This window comes from Bos grunniens, chromosome 14 (genome assembly GCF_055505025.1).
Source record: "Bos grunniens cultivar Pamir isolate PY7600 chromosome 14, Bosgru_T2T1.0, whole genome shotgun sequence".
Classification (NCBI taxonomy): Eukaryota; Metazoa; Chordata; class Mammalia; order Artiodactyla; family Bovidae; genus Bos; species Bos grunniens.
The window spans coordinates 82,528,397-82,533,463 of record NC_141178.1 but is presented as its reverse complement, the minus strand read 5'-3'; positions in this window follow the sequence as shown (position 1 = coordinate 82,533,463).

The following is a 5,067-nucleotide window of genomic DNA, read 5'->3' as shown; positions in this document are numbered from 1 at the left end:
GGAAGCTGAGCGGCGTCTCCCAACGGGCTTTGCGCGGCTTCCAGAAGGTTTCTCCGCGCTCGGAGCGCCCCCAGGGGCACTCTTCGTCAGAGCGCCTCGCGGAGGTCGATGCCTGAAAGTGTTAGAGGACACGGAGCGGGGAGATGGTTCCAGGAGGTCTGGGCAGGAGCAGGGGTGGCGGGGCAGGTTCATGCCGTGACATACCCCAGCTTCACAAATCTCCATGACTGACAGTTCTAGCGTTCCTTCTCTGTTAGAGTGAAACTGAGGGAGAATCTATTACTTGAGAGTTAACCAGCAAATCCCCAAATTCTTGGTACCTAGTCCTAAACTAATTACTCAGAAGAGAGGCCCCAGTGGATATTGGATAACAGTAAAGTCTAAAGGATTGTGAGGTGATCACAAGTTAAAAGTGCAGGGAAAAGAGCAGAAAAGGTGCTTAGTGAAAATATATCACATCACAGGCATCTAGCAGAAGAGAGAAAAGGGTGAAATTTTTCTCAAGTTCCATTCAAGAGGTTGTTGCTGCTGCTAAGTTGTTTCAGTCGTGTCTGACTCTGTGCGACCCCATAGACGGCAGCCCACCAGGCTCCCCCATCCCTGGGATTCTCTAGGCAAGAACACTGGAGTTGGTTGCCATTTCCTTCTCCAATGCATGAAAGTGAAAAGTGAAAGTGAAGTTGCTCAGTCGTGTTCAAGAGGTTAGGAAAAGAATAGATTATCCACCCAAAGAAATGACAAAGGAAATATAAAGAGGAGAAGTTGGTTATATAGGAGGGAATCATAGTATGGTAAAACAGAAAAAGAGCCACCAAATAAGAAAAATAAAATTCTCAAAACCGATATCAGAAATGGAATGGGAGGCATCGATTAGCCCTTTCCCTGAGTTTATTATTTATTTGATGAAAAGTCAAATGTTATAAATGTGATAAATGTCACAATCTTGATGAAATGACTAAAACCTGAAAAACACTGTGAACTTTAACTGACTCAGTGAGATCAGGAGACTAAAATATCCTGAATCTTTCTGAAAAACCTACGAACCAGGTTTTCTATTGAAATTAAATCTTTAAGACAGTAAGGATACACCAAGTTTATGAATGCTGATTCCCAACAGAGTGAAGATTAATCTACAAGTTAAATGAAATTCAGTCCACATCTCAGCTGGTGGTATGGGCACGTGTGTGCACATGTGTATTTTGTGTGTGTGTGTGTGTTGTGTGTCTGGGTGTTTGTGGATGTGCATGAAGTTGATTTCAAATGTTTATGAAAATGAAAAGGGCTAGGAGTAGCAAATGCAATCTACTATGAGAGGGAAAATGCTGGAGCACTTGCTCTCTCAACTGCCAAGAGCATTTATGCCTTCTCCTTTATTAAGAGAGTGTGGTGTTGGGCTAAGGGTGGAAAAATAGACCAGTAGAGAAGAAAAGCAAAGTCAGAAAGCATGAATGTTCAGTTACAGGCTTTCTGATGCAGGGAGGAAGGGAGGGAGAGAGTGATGACAGGAGAGAGAAAAAGAAGACCTTTGAAGGAGACAACTGTTTTCAGGAATTGGTTCTTATAGTTGTAGGCTCTGGTAGGTTTAGAATCTGTCGGGCAGGCTGGCAGAAATTCAGCAAAGAGCTCTCTTGCAGCCTTGAGCCTGAATTCCACAAGGCTGAAGTCTTGAAACTCAGGCAGGGGTCTGTGCCATAGTCTTCCAAGGAGAATTTCTTCTACCCTGGAGATTCTGGACCTTTACTCTTTAGACTGCCAACTGATTAGATGAGGCCCACCCACTTTATGGAGGATAATTGGCTTTACTCAAAGTCTCTTGATGAAAGAGCTCATCACATTGAAAAATCTCTTCATAGCAAGATCTAGATTGGTGTTTGGCCAAGAATTTGAACACCATAGCTTAGGTAAATTGACACACAAAATCACCCATCACTCTAGATATTTCAAAGAAAAGGTCTCCTACGTTATTTGGCCTTTTGTGCCTGGCTGCTTCACTTGGTGTCATATTTCAAGTTTCCTCCATGTTGTAACATGTGTCGTTACCTTGTTTATTTGTGTGTCTAAATAAATTTACTGAGATATTAATTTATATACCATGGGATTCACTCATTTAATGTGCACAGGTCAATAATTTTTGTTATATTCACAGCTATGCCAACCATCGCTATAGTCCAATAATGACTTAACCTTGAACTGAAACCCCATAGCCATTCACGGTTATCCCTTTACACTGCCCAGCCTCACCCCACCCCCAGCACTAGGCAACCACAAGTGTACTTTCTGTCCCCTATTCTGAACATTTTCTGTCAATGGAATTGTATAACCCTGGCTTTTTTAGCTTGTTGCAGTGCTTTCCAGCTTCATCTGTGTTGTGGTGTTTCAGCATTTCCTTTTCCTTGCTTAATAATATTTCGTTGTGTCATTATACCTCATTTTGTTTATCTGTTCATCAGCTGATAGACTTTTGGATTGTTTTCACCTTTGGTCATTACAGATAATACTGCTGTCAGCATCTACATAAATATCTTTCTGTGGAGCTCCGTTTTTACCTCTCCTGGGAAAATGCCTAGTAGAGGAGTTGTGGGTCCTACCACCACTCTCTAACCATTGGAAGAACTGTCAGGCTGCTCCCAAAGTGGCTTCACCATTTTGCATCCCCACCAGCAGTGCATGAGGGCTCTGGTTTCACCACATCCTCAGCAGTACTTGTTATTTTCTGATTTTTTATGATTCTAGCCCTCCCAGTGAGTGTGCAGTAGCATTTCATTGTGGTTTGATTTGCATTTTGCTGATGGCTCATGAAGTGGCATATCTTTCACATGTGTGTTGGTCATCTGTGAGTGCATCTTCCTTGGAGACATATCAATTCAAATGCTTTGCCCAATTAAAAATTGTTGTCTTTTTATGATCGAGTTTTGAGCATTCTTTTTTTAAAACTTTTTCTTTTAATTGGAGGTTGATTACTTTACAATATTGTGCTGGTTTCTGCCACACATCTACGTGAATCAGTCACAGGTATACATGTGTCCCGTCCCTCTTGTCCCTCCTCCCCATTTCCCATCACATCCCACCCCTCTAGGTTGTCACAGAGCACTGGGTTGAGCTCCCTGGGTTGAGCTGCCTGTGTCGCACAGCAAATTCCCACTGGCTATCTATTTTATACATAGTAATGTATATGTTTCCATGCTACTCTCAACTCGTCCCACCCTCCTTCCCACACTGTGTCCGCAAGTCTGTTCTCGATATCTGCGTCTCCACTGCTGCCCTGTGAATAGATCCATCAGTGCCATCTTTCTAGATTCCGCACACCGATGTCAGTATATAGTACTTGTCTTTCTCTTTCTGACTTACCTCACTCTGTACAATAGGTTCTATGTTCATCCAACTCATTAGGACTGACTCAAATGTATCCTTTTTTATAGCTGAGTACTATCCCACTGTATATGTACCACAATTTCTGTATTCATTCATCTGTTGATGAACATCTAAGTTGCTTCCATGTTCTAGCTATTATAAAAAGTGCTGCAATGAATGTTTGGGTGTATATGTCTCTCTCAATTATGGTTTTCTCAGGGTATATGCCCAGTAGTGGGATTGTTGGCTCATAGAGTAGTTCTTTTCTAATTTTTAAAGGAATCTCTGTACTGTTCTCCATAGTGGCTGTATCAATTTACATTCCCACCAACAGTGCAAGAGAGTTCCATTTTCTCCACACCCTCTCTAGCATTTTTGTTTGTAGATTTTTAATGATGGCTATTTTGACCCATGTGAGGTTTTTACCTCTTTGTAGTTTTGATTTGCGTTTCTCTAATAGTTGAGCATCTTTTCATGTGTTTGTTGGCCATCTGTACATCTTCTTTGGAGAAATGTCTATTTAGGTCTTCCACCCATTTGTTTGATTGGGTTGTTTGTTTTTCTTGTATTGAGATGCATGAGCTACTTGTATATTTTGGAGATTAATCCTTTGTCAATTGTGTTATTTGCAATTATTTTCTCCCATCCTAAGGGCTGTCTTCTGATCTTGCTTATTTTTTTCCTTTGCTGTGAAAAACCTTTTAAGTTTAATGAAGTCCTATTTGTTTATTTTTGCTTCCATTTTCATTAATCTAGGAGGTGAGTCAAACAGGATCTTGCAGTGATGTATATCAAAGTGTATACAGCCTATGTTTTCCTCTAAAAGCTTTATGCCTTCTAGCATGAGCATGCTGTACATATTCAGAAAGCAAGCATCTAATCAGACATACGATTTGCAAACACTTCCTCCTAGTCTGTGGATTGTCTTTTCACTCTCTTGGACGTGTCCTCTGAAGACCGAACTTTATTAAATTTTGATGAAATCCAAATTATCGAGTTTTTCTTTAGGAGCTCATGCCCTTGCTGTAATGTTTAAGGATCTTTTGCCAAATCCAGGGTCGTGAAGAATAATTTTTATGTATTGTTCTAAGGGTTTTACAATTTTAACTCTTATGATTAAATCTCTGGGGCATTTGAGTTGGTTTTTGTATATGGTCTGGGTGAGGTAAAGGCCCAATTTCGTTTTTTCCCAAGTGGCTATAAAGTTGTCTAAACAACATTCCTTGAAAAATAAATGGTCCATATTGGAGGGTCTTGGCACCTTTGTAAAAATTCAAGTGACCACAGACACATCATTTCATTTCTGGACGCTCAGTTCAAGTCCATTAGTCTGTCTGTCCTTGTGCCAGTACCATCCAGTCTTGAATGATACAGCTTTGCAGTAAGCTTAGAAATCGACAAACATGAGTCCTTCTACCATGTTGTTTTTTAAAAGAATACACTGGCTATCTAGGTTCCTGCCTTTCCATGTGAATTTTAGAATCAACTTGGCACTTTCTACAAAGAAGCAGCTGGAATTTCATAGAGATTACATCAAATCTAGAGACTGACATGAGGAATATTGTCATCGTAGTGATCTATCTCTTCTGATCCATGGATGCAGAATGCTTTAAAACTCTAAATATCTCCTTTCATTTCTTCAATGGCCCTTTGTGGTTTTCTAAGTACAGATCTTCAACATCTGTTGCTTAACGAATTCCTCCCTGTTTCACTCTT